The 17,937-nt window shown below is 40.4% G+C and overlaps 22 non-coding genes across 22 annotated transcripts; all 22 read right to left on the reverse strand.

Moving 5' to 3' along the window:
- Nucleotides 1–231: 231 nt before the first annotated feature.
- On the reverse strand, nucleotides 232–303 carry TRNAE-CUC (transfer RNA glutamic acid (anticodon CUC)). Its single transcript has one exon. It is a non-coding gene; the product is annotated as a tRNA-Glu (tRNA).
- A 511-nt stretch (nucleotides 304–814) lies between these two features.
- TRNAE-CUC (transfer RNA glutamic acid (anticodon CUC)) lies at nucleotides 815–886 on the reverse strand. Its single transcript has one exon. It is a non-coding gene; the product is annotated as a tRNA-Glu (tRNA).
- Nucleotides 887–1,105: 219 nt separating this feature from the next.
- TRNAE-CUC (transfer RNA glutamic acid (anticodon CUC)) lies at nucleotides 1,106–1,177 on the reverse strand. The gene has a single exon. It is a non-coding gene; the product is annotated as a tRNA-Glu (tRNA).
- Nucleotides 1,178–1,395: 218 nt separating this feature from the next.
- TRNAE-UUC (transfer RNA glutamic acid (anticodon UUC)) lies at nucleotides 1,396–1,467 on the reverse strand. The gene has a single exon. It is a non-coding gene; the product is annotated as a tRNA-Glu (tRNA).
- A 510-nt stretch (nucleotides 1,468–1,977) lies between these two features.
- TRNAE-UUC (transfer RNA glutamic acid (anticodon UUC)) lies at nucleotides 1,978–2,049 on the reverse strand. The gene has a single exon. It is a non-coding gene; the product is annotated as a tRNA-Glu (tRNA).
- Nucleotides 2,050–2,553: 504 nt separating this feature from the next.
- TRNAE-CUC (transfer RNA glutamic acid (anticodon CUC)) lies at nucleotides 2,554–2,625 on the reverse strand. The gene has a single exon. It is a non-coding gene; the product is annotated as a tRNA-Glu (tRNA).
- Nucleotides 2,626–3,128: 503 nt separating this feature from the next.
- On the reverse strand, nucleotides 3,129–3,200 carry TRNAE-CUC (transfer RNA glutamic acid (anticodon CUC)). The gene has a single exon. It is a non-coding gene; the product is annotated as a tRNA-Glu (tRNA).
- A 511-nt stretch (nucleotides 3,201–3,711) lies between these two features.
- On the reverse strand, nucleotides 3,712–3,783 carry TRNAE-UUC (transfer RNA glutamic acid (anticodon UUC)). The gene has a single exon. It is a non-coding gene; the product is annotated as a tRNA-Glu (tRNA).
- Nucleotides 3,784–5,293: 1,510 nt separating this feature from the next.
- TRNAE-UUC (transfer RNA glutamic acid (anticodon UUC)) lies at nucleotides 5,294–5,365 on the reverse strand. Its single transcript has one exon. It is a non-coding gene; the product is annotated as a tRNA-Glu (tRNA).
- A 2,255-nt stretch (nucleotides 5,366–7,620) lies between these two features.
- TRNAE-UUC (transfer RNA glutamic acid (anticodon UUC)) lies at nucleotides 7,621–7,692 on the reverse strand. The gene has a single exon. It is a non-coding gene; the product is annotated as a tRNA-Glu (tRNA).
- Nucleotides 7,693–7,909: 217 nt separating this feature from the next.
- TRNAE-CUC (transfer RNA glutamic acid (anticodon CUC)) lies at nucleotides 7,910–7,981 on the reverse strand. Its single transcript has one exon. It is a non-coding gene; the product is annotated as a tRNA-Glu (tRNA).
- A 1,275-nt stretch (nucleotides 7,982–9,256) lies between these two features.
- On the reverse strand, nucleotides 9,257–9,328 carry TRNAE-CUC (transfer RNA glutamic acid (anticodon CUC)). The gene has a single exon. It is a non-coding gene; the product is annotated as a tRNA-Glu (tRNA).
- A 1,068-nt stretch (nucleotides 9,329–10,396) lies between these two features.
- TRNAE-CUC (transfer RNA glutamic acid (anticodon CUC)) lies at nucleotides 10,397–10,468 on the reverse strand. The gene has a single exon. It is a non-coding gene; the product is annotated as a tRNA-Glu (tRNA).
- A 971-nt stretch (nucleotides 10,469–11,439) lies between these two features.
- Nucleotides 11,440–11,511, reverse strand: TRNAE-CUC (transfer RNA glutamic acid (anticodon CUC)). The gene has a single exon. It is a non-coding gene; the product is annotated as a tRNA-Glu (tRNA).
- Nucleotides 11,512–12,590: 1,079 nt separating this feature from the next.
- TRNAE-CUC (transfer RNA glutamic acid (anticodon CUC)) lies at nucleotides 12,591–12,662 on the reverse strand. The gene has a single exon. It is a non-coding gene; the product is annotated as a tRNA-Glu (tRNA).
- Nucleotides 12,663–12,880: 218 nt separating this feature from the next.
- Nucleotides 12,881–12,952, reverse strand: TRNAE-CUC (transfer RNA glutamic acid (anticodon CUC)). The gene has a single exon. It is a non-coding gene; the product is annotated as a tRNA-Glu (tRNA).
- Nucleotides 12,953–13,167: 215 nt separating this feature from the next.
- TRNAE-CUC (transfer RNA glutamic acid (anticodon CUC)) lies at nucleotides 13,168–13,239 on the reverse strand. Its single transcript has one exon. It is a non-coding gene; the product is annotated as a tRNA-Glu (tRNA).
- A 214-nt stretch (nucleotides 13,240–13,453) lies between these two features.
- Nucleotides 13,454–13,525, reverse strand: TRNAE-CUC (transfer RNA glutamic acid (anticodon CUC)). Its single transcript has one exon. It is a non-coding gene; the product is annotated as a tRNA-Glu (tRNA).
- Nucleotides 13,526–14,531: 1,006 nt separating this feature from the next.
- On the reverse strand, nucleotides 14,532–14,603 carry TRNAE-CUC (transfer RNA glutamic acid (anticodon CUC)). Its single transcript has one exon. It is a non-coding gene; the product is annotated as a tRNA-Glu (tRNA).
- A 736-nt stretch (nucleotides 14,604–15,339) lies between these two features.
- Nucleotides 15,340–15,411, reverse strand: TRNAE-CUC (transfer RNA glutamic acid (anticodon CUC)). Its single transcript has one exon. It is a non-coding gene; the product is annotated as a tRNA-Glu (tRNA).
- A 720-nt stretch (nucleotides 15,412–16,131) lies between these two features.
- TRNAE-CUC (transfer RNA glutamic acid (anticodon CUC)) lies at nucleotides 16,132–16,203 on the reverse strand. Its single transcript has one exon. It is a non-coding gene; the product is annotated as a tRNA-Glu (tRNA).
- A 732-nt stretch (nucleotides 16,204–16,935) lies between these two features.
- On the reverse strand, nucleotides 16,936–17,007 carry TRNAE-CUC (transfer RNA glutamic acid (anticodon CUC)). Its single transcript has one exon. It is a non-coding gene; the product is annotated as a tRNA-Glu (tRNA).
- Nucleotides 17,008–17,937: the final 930 nt, after the last annotated feature.

The raw sequence follows: 17,937 nt of genomic DNA on the forward strand, positions 1-17,937 counted from the left end.
TAGACCATATGGGATGTTGACGTACGAAGGCGTTTCCTATTTATCGGGAACACATAAGTAAGGCATATAATCGGATACTTGTGACGTGACATGAACTGAATGACGAGTATTATATATTCTCTTCTGATGAGACAACAAATACGAGAGGCCAATTTATATTTTTTAATTAAATTGTCTCTGAGAATTTTGTAAAGCTGCGATGTTCAACTGACCAGGAATCTAAAACAGGTGTTCCCACACCGAGAATTGAACCCGGGCCTTGGCGGTGAGAGCGCCAAATCCTAACCACTAGACCATATGGGACGATGACATTTGAAGGCGTTTCCTATTTATCGGGAAACACAAGTATGGCATGCAAACGGATACTTCTGACATGAACTGCACGTCGTGTATTACATATTCTCTTGTAATCAAGCCAACAAATACGAGAGGCCAATTTATATCTTTTAATTAAATTGTCTATGAGAATTGTGTACAAGCTGCGATGTTCAACTGACCAGGAATATAAAACTGGTGTTCTCACACCGGGAAATGAACCCGGGCCATGGCGGTGAGAGCGCCAAATCCTAACCACTAGATGATATGGGACGTTGACGTATGAAGGCGTTTCCTATTTATCGGGAACACATAAGTAAGGCATATAATCGTATACTTATGACGTGACGTGACATGAACTGAATGTCGTGAATTATATATATTCTCTTGTAATCAAGCCAACAAATACGAGAGGCCAATTTATATCTTTTAAATAAATTGTCTATGAGAATATTGTACAAGCTGCGATGTTCAACTGACCAGGAATCTAAAACAGGTGTTCCCACACCGGGAATTGAACCCGGGCCTTGGCGGTGAGAGCGCCAAATCCTAACCACTAGACTATATGGGACGATGACATTTGAAGGCGTTTCCTATTTATCGGGAAAACACAAGTATGGCATGCAATCGGATACTTGTGATGTGACATGAACTGAATGTCGAGTATTCTATATTCCCTTGTGATCGAGCCAACAAATACGAGAGGCCAATTTATATCATTTAATTAAATTTTCTATGAGAATGTTGTACAAGCTGCGATGTTCAACTGACCAGGAATATAAAACAGGTGTTCCCACACCGGGAATTGAACCCGGGCCTTGGCGGTGAGAGCGCCAAATCCTAACCACTAGATCATATGGGACGTTGACGTATGAAGGCGTTTCCTATTTATCGGGAACACATAAGTAAGGCATATAATCTGATACTTGTGACGTGACATGAACTGAATGCCGAGTATTATATATTCTCTTCAGATGAGACAACAAATACGAGAGGCCAATTTATATCTTTTACTTAAATTGTCTATGAGAATTTTGTACAAGCTGCTATGTTCAACTGACCAGGAATCTAAAACAGGTGTTCCCACACCGGGAATTGAACCCGGGCCTTGGCGGTGAAAGCGCCAAATCCTAACCACTAGACCATATGGGACGTTGACGTATGAAGGCGTTTCCTATTTATCGGGAACACATAAGTAAGGCATATAATCTGATACTTGTGACGTGACATGAACTGAATGTCGAGTATTATATATTCTCTTGTAATCAAGCCAACAAATACGAGAGGCCAATTTATATCTTTTAATTAAATTGTCTATGAGAATGTTGTACAAGCTGCGATGTTCAACTGACCAGGAATATAAAACTGGTGTTCTCACACCGGGAAATGAACCCGGGCCATGGCGGTGAGAGCGCCAAATCCTAACCACTAGATCATATGGGACGTTGACGTATGAAGGCGTTTCCTATTTATCGGGAACACATAAGTAAGGCATATAATCTGATACTTGTGACGTGACATGAACTGAATGTCGAGTATTATATATTCTCTTGTAATCAAGCCAACAAATACTTGAGGCCAATTTATATCTTTTAATTAAATTGTCTATGATAATTTTGTACAAGCTGCGATGTTCAACTGACCAGGAATCTAAAACAGATGTTCCCACACCGGGAATTGAACCCGGGCCTTGGCGGTGAAAGCGCCAAATCCTAACCACTAGACCATATGGGACGTTGACGTATGAAGGCGTTTCCTATTTATCGGGAACACATAAGTAAGGCATATAATCTAATACTTGTGACGTGACATGAACTGAATGTCGAGGATAATATATTCTCTTGTACTCAAGCCAACAAATACGAGATGCCAATTTATATCTTTTAATTAAATTGTCTATGAGAATGTTGTACAAGCTGCGATGTTCAACTGACCAGGAATCTAAAACAGGTGTTCCCACACCGGGAATTGAACCCGGGCCTTCGCGGTGAAAGCGCCGAATACTAACCACTAGACCATATGGGACGATGACATTGGAAGGCGATTCCTATTTATCGGGAAAACACAAGTATGGCATGCAATCGGATACTTCTGACATGAACTGCACGTCGTGTATTACATATTCTCTTGTAATAAGGCAACAAATACGAGAGGCCAATTTATATCTTTTAATTAAATTGTCTCTGAGAATTGTATACAAGCTGCGATGTTCAACTGACCAGGAATATAAAACTGGTGTTCCCACACCGGGAATTGAACCCGGGCCTCGGCGGTGAGAGCGCCAAATCCTAACCACTAGACCATATGGGATGTTGACGTATGAAGGCATTTCCTATTTATCGGGAAAACACAAGTATGGCATGCAATCGGCTACTTCTGACATGAACTGCACGTCGTGTATTACATATTCTCTTGTAATCAAGCCAACAAATACGAGAGGCCAATTTATATCATTTAATTAAATTGTCAATGAGAATGTTGTACAAGCTGCGATGTTCAACTGACCAGGAATATAAAACTGGTGTTCAAACACCGGGAATTGAACCCGGGCCTTGGCGGTGAGAGCGCCAAATCCTAACCACTAGACCATATGGGATGTTGACGTACGAAGGCGTTTCCTATTTATCGGGAACACATAAGTAAGGCATATAATCGGATACTTGTGACGTGACATGAACTGAATGACGAGTATTATATATTCTCTTCTGATGAGACAACAAATACGAGAGGCCAATTTATATTTTTTAATTAAATTGTCTCTGAGAATTTTGTAAAGCTGCGATGTTCAACTGACCAGGAATCTAAAACAGGTGTTCCCACACCGAGAATTGAACCCGGGCCTTGGCGGCGAGAGCGCCAAATCCTAACCACTAGACCATATGGGACGATGACATTTGAAGGCGTTTCCTATTTATCGGGAAACACAAGTATGGCATGCAATCGGATACTTCTGACATGAACTGCACGTCGTGTATTACATATTCTCTTGTAATCAAGCCAACAAATACGAGAGGCCAATTTATATCTTTTAATTAAATTGTCTATGAGAATTGTGTACAAGCTGCGATGTTCAACTGACCAGGAATATAAAACTGGTGTTCTCACACCGGGAAATGAACCCGGGCCATGGCGGTGAGAGCGCCAAATCCTAACCACTAGATCATATGGGACGTTGACGTATGAAGGCGTTTCCTATTTATCGGGAACACATAAGTAAGGCATATAATCGTATACTTATGACGTGACGTGACATGAACTGAATGTCGTGAATTATATATATTCTCTTGTAATCAAGCCAACAAATACGAGAGGCCAATTTATATCTTTTAATTAAATTGTCTATGATAATTTTGTACAAGCTGCGATGTTCAACTGACCAGGAATCTAAAACAGATGTTCCCACACCGGGAATTGAACCCGGGCCTTGGCGGTGAAAGCGCCAAATCCTAACCACTAGACCATATGGGACGTTGACGTATGAAGGCGTTTCCTATTTATCGGGAACACATAAGTAAGGCATATAATCTGATACTTGTGACGTGACATGAACTGAATGTCGAGGATAATATATTCTCTTGTACTCAAGCCAACAAATACGAGAGGCCAATTTATATCTTTTAATTAAATTGTCTATGAGAATGTTGTACAAGCTGCGATGTTCAACTGACCAGGAATATAAAACTGGTGTTCTCACACCGGGAAATGAACCCGGGCCATGGCGGTGAGAGCGCCAAATCCTAACCACAAGATCATATGGGACGTTGACGTATGAAGGCGTTTCCTATTTATCGGGAACACATCAGTAAGGCATATAATCTGATACTTGTGACGTGACATGAACTGAATGTCGAGTATTATATATTCTCTTGTGATCGAGCCAACAAATACGAGAGGCCAATTTATATCTTTTAATTAAATTGTCTATGAGAATTTTGTACAAGCTGCGATGTTCAACTGACCAGGAATATAAAACTGGTGTTCTCACACCGGGAAATGAACCCGGGCCATGGCGGTGAGAGCGCCAAATCCTAACCACTAGATGATATGGGACGTTGACGTATGAAGGCGTTTCCTATTTATCGGGAACACATAAGTAAGGCATTGTCATGTGGTCGGCCTTGGTTTTAATATGAGTTATCCAGTATCATCACAAGACATGTTGTAATCTGCTAAAATTGTCCGAACTCTTGCTGTAATTATTGACGGTGCAACTACTCTTTTATGTATGTATAATCTGATACTTGTGACGTGACATGAACTGAATGTCGAGGATAATATATTCTCTTGTACTCAAGCCAACAAATACGAGAGGCCAATTTATATCTTTTAATTAAATTGTCTATGAGAATGTTGTACAAGCTGCGATGTTCAACTGACCAGGAATATAAAACTGGTGTTCTCACACCGGGAAATGAACCCGGGCCATGGCGGTGAGAGCGCCAAATCCTAACCACTAGATCATATGGGACGTTGACGTATGAAGCCGTTTCCTATTTATCGGGAACACATAAGTAAGGCATATAATCTGATACTTGTGACGTGACATGAACTGAATGTCGAGTATTATATATTCTCTTGTAATCAAGCCAACAAATACGAGAGGCCAATTTATATCTTTTAATTAAATTGTCTATGAGAATGTTGTACAAGCTGCGATGTTCAACTGACCAGGAATATAAAACTGGTGTTCTCACACCGGGAAATGAACCCGGGCCATGGCGGTGAGAGCGCCAAGTCCTAACCACTAGATCATATGGGACGTTGACGTATGAAGGCATTTCCTATTTATCGGGAACACATAAGTAAGGCATATAATCTGATACTTGTGACGTGACATGAACTGAATGTCGAGTATTTTATATTCTCTTGTAATCAAGCCAACAAATACGAGAGGCCAATTTATATCTTTTAATTAAATTGTCTATGATAATTTTGTACAAGCTGCGATGTTCAACTGACCAGGAATCTAAAACAGATGTTCCCACACCGGGAATTGAACCCGGGCCTTGGCGGTGAAAGCGCCAAATCCTAACCACTAGACCATATGGAACGTTGACGTATGAAGGCGTTTCCTATTTATCGGGAACACATAAGTAAGGCATATAATCTGATACTTGTGACGTGACATGAACTGAATGTCGAGGATAATATATTCTCTTGTACTCAAGCCAACAAATACGAGAGGCCAATTTATATCTTTTAATTAAATTGTCTATGAGAATGTTGTACAAGCTGCGATGTTCAACTGACCAGGAATATAAAACTGGTGTTCTCACACCGGGAAATGAACCCGGGCCATGGCGGTGAGAGCGCCAAATCCTAACCACTAGATCATATGGGACGTTGACGTATGAAGGCGTTTCCTATTTATCGGGAACACATAAGTAAGGCATATAATCTGATACTTGTGACGTGACATGAACTGAATGTCGTGAATTATATATATTCTCTTGTAATCAAGCCAACAAATACGAGAGGCCAATTTATATCTTTTAAATAAATTGTCTATGAGAATATTGTACAAGCTGCGATGTTCAACTGACCAGGAATCTAAAACAGGTGTTCCCACAACGGGAATTGAACCCGGGCCTTCGCGGTGAAAGCCCCGAATCCTAACCACCAGACCATATGGGACGATGACATTGGAAGGCGATTCCTATTTATCGGGAAAACACAAGTATGGCATGCAATCGGATACTTCTGACATGAACTGCACGTCGTGTATTACATATTCTCTTGTAATAAAGCAACAAATACGAGAGGCCAATTTATATCTTTTAATTAAATTGTCTCTGAGAATTGTATACAAGCTGCGATGTTCAACTGACCAGGAATATAAAACTAGTGTTCCCACACCGGGAATTGAACCCGGGCCTTGGCGGTGAATGCGCCAAATCCTAACCACTAGACCATATGGGACGTTGACGTATGAAGGCGTTTCCTATTTATCGGGAACACATAAGTAAGGCATATAATCTGATACTTGTGACGTGACATGAACTGAATGTCGAGGATAATATATTCTCTTGTACTCAAGCCAACAAATACGAGAGGCCAATTTATATCTTTTAATTAAATTGTCTATGAGAATGTTGTACAAGCTGCGATGTTCAACTGACCAGGAATATAAAACTGGTGTTTTCACACCGGGAAATGAACCCGGGCCATGGCGGTGAGAGCGCCAAATCCTAACCACTAGATCATATGGGACGTTGACGTATGAAGGCGTTTCCTATTTATCGGGAACACATAAGTAAGGCATATAATCTGATACTTGTGACGTGACATGAACTGAATGTCGAGTATTATATATTCTCTTGTAATCAAGCCAACAAATACGAGAGGCCAATTTATATCTTTTAATTAAATTGTCTATGAGAATTTCGTACAAGCTGCGATGTTCAACTGACCAGGAATCTAAAACAGGTGTTCCCACACCGGGAATTGAACCCTGGCCTTCGCGGTGAAAGCGCCGAATCCTAACCACTAGATCATATGGGACGTTGACGTATGAAGGCGTTTCCTATTTATCGGGAACACATAAGTAAGGCATATAATCTGATACTTGTGACGTGACATGAACTGAATGTCGTGAATTATATATATTCTCTTGTAATCAAGCCAACAAATACGAGAGGCCAATTTATATCTTTTAAATAAACTGTCTATGAGAATTTTGTACAAGCTGCGATGTTCAACTGACCAGGAATCTAAAACAGGTGTTTTCACACCGGGAAATGAACCCGGGACATGGCGGTGAGAGCGCCAAATCCTAACCACTAGATCATATGGGACGTTGACGTATGAAGGCGTTTCCTATTTATCGGGAACACATATGTAAGGCATATAATCGTATACTTGTGACGTGACGTGACATGAACTGAATGTCGTGAATTATATATATTCTCTTGTAATCAAGCCAACAAATACGAGAGGCCAATTTATATCTTTTAATTAAATTGTCTATGAGAATTGTGTACAAGCTGCGATGTTCAACTGACCAGGAATCTAAAACAGGTGTTCCCACACCGGGAATTGAACCCTGGCCTTCGCGGTGAAAGCGCCGAATCCTAACCACTAGACCATATGGGACGATGACATTGGAAGGCGATTCCTATTTATCGGGAAAACACAAGTATGGCATGCAATCGGATACTTCTGACATGAACTGCACGTCGTGTATTACATATTCTCTTGTAATAAGGCAACAAATACGAGAGGCCAATTTATATCTTTTAATTAAATTGTCTATGAGAATTTTGTACAAGCTGCGATGTTCAACTGACCAGGAATCTAAAACAGGTGTTCCCACACCGGGAATTGAACCCGGGCCTTGGCGGTGAAAGCGCCAAATCCTAACCACTAGATCATATGGGACGTTGACGTATGAAGGCGTTTCCTATTTATCGGGAACACATAAGTAAGGCATATAATCGGATACTTGTGACGTGACATGAACTGAATGTCGAGTATTATATATTCTCTTCTGATGAGACAACAAATACGAGAGGCCAATTTATATTTTTTAATTAAATTGTCTCTGAGAATTTTGTAAAGCTGCGATGTTCAACTGACCAGGAATCTAAAACAGGTGTTCCCACACCGAGAATTGAACCCGGGCCTTGGCGGTGAGAGCGCCAAATCCTAACCACTAGATCATATGGGACGTTGACGTAAGAAGGCGTTTCCTATTTATCGGGAACACATAAGTAAGGCATATAATCGGATACTTGTGACGTGACATGAACTGAATGTCGAGTATTATATATTCTCTTGTAATCAAGCCAACAAATACGAGAGGCCAATTTATATCTTTTAATTAAATTGTCTATGATAATTTTGTACAAGCTGCGATGTTCAACTGACCAGGAATATAAAACTGGTGTTCTCACACCGGGAAATGAACCCGGGCCATGGCGGTGACAGCGCCAAATCCTAACCACTAGATCATATGGGACGTTGTCGTATGAAGGCGTTTCCTATTTATCGGGAACACATAAGTAAGGCATATAATCTGATACTTGTGACGTGACATGAACTGAATGTCGAGTATTATATATTCTCTTGTAATCAAGCCAACAAATACGAGAGGCCAATTTATATCTTTTAATTAAATTGTCTATGAGAATGTTGTACAAGCTGCGATGTTCAACTGACCAGGAATATAAAACTGGTGTTTTCACACCGGGAAATGAACCCGGGCCATGGCGGTGAGAGCGCCAAATCCTAACCACTAGATCATATGGGACGTTGACGTATGAAGGCGTTTCCTATTTATCGGGAACACTTAAGTAAGGCATATAATCTGATACTTGTGACGTGACATGAACTGAATGTCGAGTATTATATATTCCCTTGTAATCAAGCCAACAAATACGAGAGGCCAATTTATATCTTTTAATTAAATTGTCTATGAGAATGTTGTACAAGCTGCGATGTTCAACTGACCAGGAATCTGAAACTGGTGTTCCCACACCGGGAATTGAACCCGGGCCTTCGCGGTGAAAGCGCCGAATCCTAACCACTAGACCATATGGGACGATGACATTGGAAGGCGATTCCTATTTATCGGGAAAACACAAGTATGGCATGCAATCGGATACTTCTGACATGAACTGCACGTCGTGTATTACATATTCTCTTGTAATAAGGCAACAAATACGACAGGCCAATTTATATCTTTTAATTAAATTGTCTCTGAGAATTGTATACAAGCTGCGATGTTCAACTGACCAGGAATATAAAACTGGTGTTCCCACACCGGGAATTGAACCCGGGCCTTGGCGGTGAGAGCGCCAAATCCTAACCATGTCGAGTATTATATATTCTCTTCTGATGAGACAACAAATACGAGAGGCCAATTTATATATTTTAATTAAATTGTCTCTGAGAATTGTATACAAGCTGCGATGTTCAACTGACCAGGAATATAAAACTGGTGTTCCCACACCGGGAATTGAACCCGGGCCTTGGCGGTGAGAGCGCCAAATCCTAACCACTAGACCATATGGGATGTTGACGTATGAAGGCATTTCCTATTTATCGGGAAAACACAAGTATGGCATGCAATCGGCTACTTCTGACATGAACTGCACGTCGTGTATTACATATTCTCTTGTAATCAAGCCAACAAATACGAGAGGCCAATTTATATCATTTAATTAAATTGTCTATGAGAATGTTGTACAAGCTGCGATGTTCAACTGACCAGGAATATAAAACTGGTGTTCAAACACCGGGAATTGAACCCGGGCCTTGGCGGTGAGAGCGCCAAATCCTAACCACTAGACCATATGGGATGTTGACGTATGAAGGCGTTTCCTATTTATCGGGAACACATAAGTAAGGCATATAATCGGATACTTGTGACGTGACATGAACTGAATGTCGAGTATTATATATTCTCTTGTAATCAAGCCAACAAATACGAGAGGCCAATTTATATCTTTTAATTAAATTGTCTATGAGAATGTTGTACAAGCTGCGATGTTCAACTGACCAGGAATATAAAACTGGTGTTTTCACACCGGGCCATGGCGGTGAGAGCGCCAAATCCTAACCACTAGATCATATGGGACGTTGACGTATGAAGGCGTTTCCTATTTATCGGGAACACATAAGTAAGGCATATAATCTGATACTTGTGACGTGACATGAACTGAATGTCGAGTATTATATATTCTCTTGTAATCAAGCCAACAAATACGAGAGGCCAATTTATATCTTTTAATTAAATTGTCTATGAGAATGTTGTACAAGCTGCGATGTTCAACTGACCAGGAATCTAAAACTGGTGTTCCCACACCGGGAATTGAACCCGGGCCTTCGCGGTGAAAGCGCCGAATCCTAACCACTAGACCATATGGGACGATGACATTGGAAGGCGATTCCTATTTATCGGGAAAACACAAGTATGGCATGCAATCGGATACTTCTGACATGAACTGCACGTCGTGTATTACATATTCTCTTGTAATAAGGCAACAAATACGAGAGGCCAATTTATATCTTTTAATTAAATTGTCTCTGAGAATTGTATACAAGCTGCGATATTCAACTGACCAGGAATATAAAACTGGTGTTCCCACACCGGGAATTGAACCCGGGCCTTGGCGGTGAGAGCGCCAAATCCTAACCACTAGACCATATGGGATGTTGACGTATGAAGGCGTTTCCTATTTATCGGGAACACATAAGTAAGGCATATAATCGGATACTTGTGACGTGACATGAACTGAATGTCGAGTATTATATATTCTCTTGTAATCAAGCCAACAAATACGAGAGGCCAATTTATATCTTTTAATTAAATTGTCTATGAGAATGTTGTACAAGCTGCGATGTTCAACTGACCAGGAATATAAAACTGGTGTTTTCACACCGGGCCATGGCGGTGAGAGCGCCAAATCCTAACCACTAGATCATATGGGACGTTGACGTATGAAGGCGTTTCCTATTTATCGGGAACACATAAGTAAGGCATATAATCTGATACTTGTGACGTGACATGAACTGAATGTCGAGTATTATATATTCTCTTGTAATCAAGCCAACAAATACGAGAGGCCAATTTATATCTTTTAATTAAATTGTCTATGAGAATGTTGTACAAGCTGCGATGTTCAACTGACCAGGAATCTAAAACTGGTGTTCCCACACCGGGAATTGAACCCGGGCCTTCGCGGTGAAAGCGCCGAATCCTAACCACTAGACCATATGGGACGATGACATTGGAAGGCGATTCCTATTTATCGGGAAAACACAAGTATGGCATGCAATCGGATACTTCTGACATGAACTGCACGTCGTGTATTACATATTCTCTTGTAATAAGGCAACAAATACGAGAGGCCAATTTATATCTTTTAATTAAATTGTCTCTGAGAATTGTATACAAGCTGCGATATTCAACTGACCAGGAATATAAAACTGGTGTTCCCACACCGGGAATTGAACCCGGGCCTTGGCGGTGAGAGCGCCAAATCCTAACCATGTCGAGTATTATATATTCTCTTCTGATGAGACAACAAATACGAGAGGCCAATTTATATCTTTTAATTAAATTGTCTCTGAGAATTGTATACAAGCTGCGATGTTCAACTGACCAGGAATATAAAACTGGTGTTCCCACACCGGGAATTGAACCCGGGCCTTGGCGGTGAGAGCGCCAAATCCTAACCACTAGACCATTTGGGATGTTGACGTATGAAGGCATTTCCTGTTTATCGGGAAAACACAAGTATGGCATGCAATCGGCTACTTCTGACATGAACTGCACGTCGTGTATTACATATTCTCTTGTAATCAAGCCAACAAATACGAGAGGCCAATTTATATCATTTAATTAAATTGTCTATGAGAATGTTGTACAAGCTGCGATGTTCAACTGACCAGGAATATAAAACTGGTGTTCAAACACCGGGAATTGAACCCGGGCCTTGGCGGTGAGAGCGCCAAATCCTAACCACTAGACCATATGGGATGTTGACGTATGAAGGCGTTTCCTATTTATCGGGAACACATAAGTAAGGCATATAATCGGATACTTGTGACGTGACATGAACTGAATGTCGAGTATTATATATTCTCTTCTGATGAGACAACAAATACGAGAGGCCAATTTATATCTTATAATTAAATTGTCTATGAGAATTTTGTACAAGCTGCGATGTTCAACTGACCAGGAATATAAAACTGGTGTTCCCACACCGGGAAATGAACCCGGATCATGGTGGTGAGAGCGCGAAATCATGACCACTAGACCATATGGGACGATGACTTTTGAAGGCGTTTCCTATTTATCGGGAAAACACAAGTATGGCATGCAATCGGATACTTCTGACATGAACTGCACGTCGTGTATTACATATTCTCTTGTAATCAAGCCAACAAATACGAGAGGCCAATTTATATCATTTAATTAAATTGTCTATGAGAATGTTGTACAAGCTGCGATGTTCAACTGACCAGGAATATAAAACTGGTGTTCCCACACCGGGAAATGAACCCGGATCATGGTGGTGAGAGCGCGAAATCATGACCACTAGACCATATGGGACGTTGTATACGAAGGCGTTTCCTATTTATCGGGAACACATAAGTAAGGCATATAATCGGATACTTGTGACGTGACATATACTGAATGTCGAGTATTGTATATTCACTTGTAATAAGGAAACAAATGCGAGAGACCAATTTATATCTTTTAATTAAATTGTCTTTGAGAATTTTGTACAAGCTGCGATGTTCAACTGACCAGGAATATAAAACTGGTGTTCCCATACCGGGAATTGAACCCGGGCCTTGGCGGTGAGAGCGCCAAATCCTAACCACTAGACCATATGGGATGTTGACGTATGAAGGCGTTTCCTATTTATCGGGAATACATAAGTAAGGCATATAATCGGATACTTGTGACGTGACATGAACTGAATGTCGAGTATTATATATTCTCTTCTGATGAGACAACAAATACGAGAGGCCAATTTATATCATTTAATTAAACTTTCTATGAGAATGTTGTACAAGCTGCGATGTTCAACTGACCAGGAATATAAAACTGGTGTTCCCACACCGGGAATTGAACCCGGGCCTTGGCGGTGAGAGCGCCAAATCCTAACCACTAGACCATATGGGACGATGACTTTTGAAGGCGTTTCCTATTTATCGGGAAAACACAAGTATGGCATGCAATCGGAAAACTTCTGACATGAACTGCACGTCGTGTATTACATATTCTCTTGTAATCAAGCCAACAAATACGAGAGGCCAATTTATATCTTATAATTAAATTGTCTATGAGAATTTTGTACAAGCTGCGATGTTCAACTGACCAGGAATATAAAACTGGTGTTCCCACACCGGGAATTGAACCCGGGCCTTGGCGGTGAGAGCGCCAAATCCTAACCACTAGACCATATGGGATGTTGACGTATGAAGGCATTTCCTATTTATCGGGAAAACACAAGTATGGCATGCAATCGGCTACTTCTGACATGAACTGCACGTCGTGTATTACATATTCTCTTGTAATCAAGCCAACAAATACGAGAGGCCAATTTATATCATTTAATTAAATTGTCTATGAGAATGTTGTACAAGCTGCGATGTTCAACTGACCAGGAATCTAAAACAGGTGTTCCCACACCGAGAATTGAACCCGGGTCTTGGCGGTGAGAGCGCCAAATCCTAACCACTAGACCATATGGGACGATGACTTTTGAAGGCGTTTCCTATTTTTCGGGAAAACACAAGTATGGCATGCAATCGAATACTTCTGACATGAACTGCACGTCGTGTATTACATATTCTCTTGTAATCAAGCCAACAAATACGAGAGGCCAATTTATATCATTTAATTAAACTTTCTATGAGAATGTTGTACAAGCTGCGATGTTCAACTAACCAGGAATATAAAACTGGTGTTCCCACACCGGGAAATGAACCCGCATCATAGTGGTGAGAGCGCGAAATCATGACCACTAGACCATATTGGACGTTGACGTATGAAGGCGTTTCCTATTTATCGGGAACACATATGTAAGGCATATAATCTGATACTTGTGACGTGACATGAACTGTATGTCGAGTACTGTATATATTCTCTTGTAATCAAGCCAACAAATACGAGAGGCCAATTTATATCTTTTAATTAAATTGTCTATGAGAATGTTGTACAAGCTGCGATGATCAACTGACCAGGAATATAAAACAGGTGTTCCCACACCGAGAACTGAACATATAATCGGATATTAAGGCATATAATCGGATACTTGTGACGTGACATGAACAGAATGTCGAGTATTATATATTCTCTTCTGATGAGCCAACAAATACGAGAGGCCAATTTATATCTTTTAATTAAATTGTCTATGAGAATTTTGTACAAGCTGCGATGTTCAACTGACCAGGAATATAAAACTGGTGTTCCCACACCGGGAAATGAATCCGGGTCATGGCGGTGAGAGCGCCAAATCCTGACCACTAGACCATATGGGATGTTGTCGTATGAAGGCGTTTCCTATGTATCGGGAACACATAAGTAAGGCATATAATCGGATACTTGTGACGAGACATGAACTGAATGTGGAGTATTATATATTCACTTGTAATAAGGCAACAAATGCGAGAGACCAATTTATATCTTTTAATTAAATTATCTCTGAGAATGTCATACAAGCTGCGATGTTCAACTGACCAGGAATCTAAAACTGGTGTTCCCATACCGGGAATTGAACCCGGGCCTTGGCGGTGAGAGCGCCAAATCCTAACCACTAGACCATATTGGACGTTGACGTATGAAGGCGTTTCCTATTTATCGGGAACACATAAGTAAGGCATATAATCTGATACTTGTGACGTGACATGAACTCTATGTCGAGTACTATATATATTCTCTTGTAATCAAGCCAACAAATACGAGAGGCCAATTTATATCTTTTAATTAAATTGTCTATGAGAATGTTGTACAAGCTGCGATGATCAACTGACCAGGAATATAAAACAGGTGTTCCCACACCGAGAACTGAACATAACCGAGAACTGAACATATAATCGGATATTAAGGCATATAATCGGATACTTGTGACGTGACATGAACTGAATGTCGAGTATTATATATTCTCTTCTGATGAGCCAACAAATACGAGAGGCCAATTTATATCTTTTAATTAAATTGTCTATTAGAATTTTGTACAAGCTGCGATGTTCAACTGACCAGGAATCTGAAACAGGTGTTCCCACACCGGAATTGAACCCGGGCCTTGGCGGTGAGAGCGCCAAATCCTGACCACTAGACCATGTGGGATGTTGTCGTATGAAGGCGTTTCCTATGTATCGGGAACACATAAGTAAGGCATATAATCGGATACTTGTGACGAGACATGAACTGAATGTGGAGTATTATATATTCACTTGTAATAAGGCAACAAATGCGAGAGACCAATTTATATCTTTTAATTAAATTATCTCTGAGAATGTCATACAAGCTGCGATGTTCAACTGACCAGGAATCTAAAACTGGTGTTCCCATACCGGGAATTGAACCCGGGCCTTGGCGGTGAGAGCGCCAAATCCTAACCACTAGACCATATTGGACGTTGACGTATGAAGGCGTTTCCTATTTATCGGGAACACATAAGTAAGGCATATAATCTGATACTTGTGACGTGACATGAACTGTATGTCGAGTACTATATATATTCTCTTGTAATCAAGCCAACAAATACGAGAGGCCAATTTATATCTTTTAATTAAATTGTCTATGAGAATGTTGTACAAGCTGCGATGATCAACTGACCAGGAATATAAAACAGGTGTTCCCACACCGAGAACTGAACATATAATCGGATATTAAGGCATATAATCGGATACTTGTGACGTGACATGAACAGAATGTCGAGTATTATATATTCTCTTCTGATGAGCCAACAAATACGAGAGGCCAATTTATATCTTTTAATTAAATTGTCTATGAGAATTTTGTACAAGCTGCGATGTTCAACTGACCAGGAATATAAAACTGGTGTTCCCACACCGGGAAATGAATCCGGGTCATGGCGGTGAGAGCGCCAAATCCTGACCACTAGACCATATGGGATGTTGTCGTATGAAGGCGTTTCCTATGTATCGGGAACACATAAGTAAGGCATATAATAGGATACTTGTGACGAGACATGAACTGAATGTGGAGTATTATATATTCACTTGTAATAAGGCAACAAATGCGAGAGACCAATTTATATCTTTTAATTAAATTATCTCTGAGAATGTCATACAAGCTGCGATGTTCAACTGACCAGGAATCTAAAACTGGTGTTCCCATACCGGGAATTGAACCCGGGCCTTGGCGGTGAGAGCGCCAAATCCTAACCACTAGACCATATTGGACGTTGACGTATGAAGGCGTTTCCTATTTATCGGGAACACATAAGTAAGGCATATAATCTGATACTTGTGACGTGACATGAACTCTATGTCGAGTACTATATATATTCTCTTGTAATCAAGCCAACAAATACGAGAGGCCAATTTATATCTTTTAATTAAATTGTCTATGAGAATGTTGTACAAGCTGCGATGATCAACTGACCAGGAATATAAAACAGGTGTTCCCACACCGAGAACTGAACATAACCGAGAACTGAACATATAATCGGATATTAAGGCATATAATCGGATACTTGTGACGTGACATGAACTGAATGTCGAGTATTATATATTCTCTTCTGATGAGCCAACAAATACGAAAGGCCAATTTATATCTTTTAATTAAATTGTCTATTAGAATTTTGTACAAGCTGCGATGTTCAACTGACCAGGAATCTAAAACAGGTGTTCCCACACCGGAATTGAACCCGGGCCTTGGCGGTGAAAGCGCCAAATCCTAACCACTAGACCATATGGGACGATGACATTTGAAGGCGTTTCCTATTTATCGGGAAAACACAAGTATGGCATGCAATCGGATACTTCTGACATGAACTACACGTCGTGTATTACATATTCTCTTGTAATCAAGCCAACAAATACGAGAGGCGAATTTATATCTTTTAATTAAATTGTCTATGAGAATTTTGTACAAGCTGCGATGTTCAACTGACCAGGAATATAAAACTGGTGTTCCCATACCGGGAATTGAACCCGGGCCTTGGCGGTGAGAGCGCCAAATCCTAACCACTAGACCATATGGGATGTTGACGTATGAAGGCGTTTCCTATTTATCGGGAACACATAAGTAAGGCATATAATCTGATACTTGTGACGTGACATGAACTGAATGTCGAGTACTATATATATTCTCTTGTAATAAAGCCAACAAATACGAGATGCCAATTTATATCTTTTAATTAAATTGTCTATGAGAATGTTGTACAAGCTGCGATGATCAACTGACCAGGAATATAAAACAGGTGTTCCCACTCCGAGAACAGAACATTTAATTGGATATTAAGGCATATAATCGGATACTTGTGACGTGACATGAACAGAATGTCGAGTATTATATATTCTCTTCTGATGAGCCAACAAATACGAGTGGCCAATTTATATCTTTTAATTAAATTGTCTATGAGAATTTTGTACAAGCTGCGATGTTCAACTGACCAGGAATCTAAAACAGGTGTTCCCACACTGGAAATTGAACCCAGGCCTTAGCGGTGAAAGGGCCAAATCCTAACCACTAGACCATATGGGACGATGACATTTGAAGGCGTTTCCTATTTATCGGGAAAACATAAGTAAGGCATATAATCTGATACTTGTGACGTGACATGAACTGAATGTCGAGTATTATATATTCTCTTGTGATCGAGCCAATAAATACGAGAGGCCAATTTATATCTTTTAATTAAATTGTCTATGAGAATTTTGTACAAGCTGCGATGTTCAACTGACCAGGAATATAAAACTGGTGTTCCCACACCGGGAAATGAACCCGGGTCATGGTGGTGAGAGCGCGAAATCATGACCACTAGACCATATGGGACGTTGTCGTATGAAGGCGTTTCCTATTTATCGGGAACACATAAGTAAGGCATATAATCGGATACTTGTGACGTGACATATACTGAATGTTGAGTATTGTATATACAATTGTAATAAGGCAACAAATGCGAGAGACCA

The sequence above is a fragment of the Saccoglossus kowalevskii genome, chromosome 9 (genome assembly GCF_978046115.1).
Source record: "Saccoglossus kowalevskii chromosome 9, keSacKowa6.1, whole genome shotgun sequence".
NCBI lineage: Eukaryota > Metazoa > Hemichordata > Enteropneusta > Harrimaniidae > Saccoglossus > Saccoglossus kowalevskii.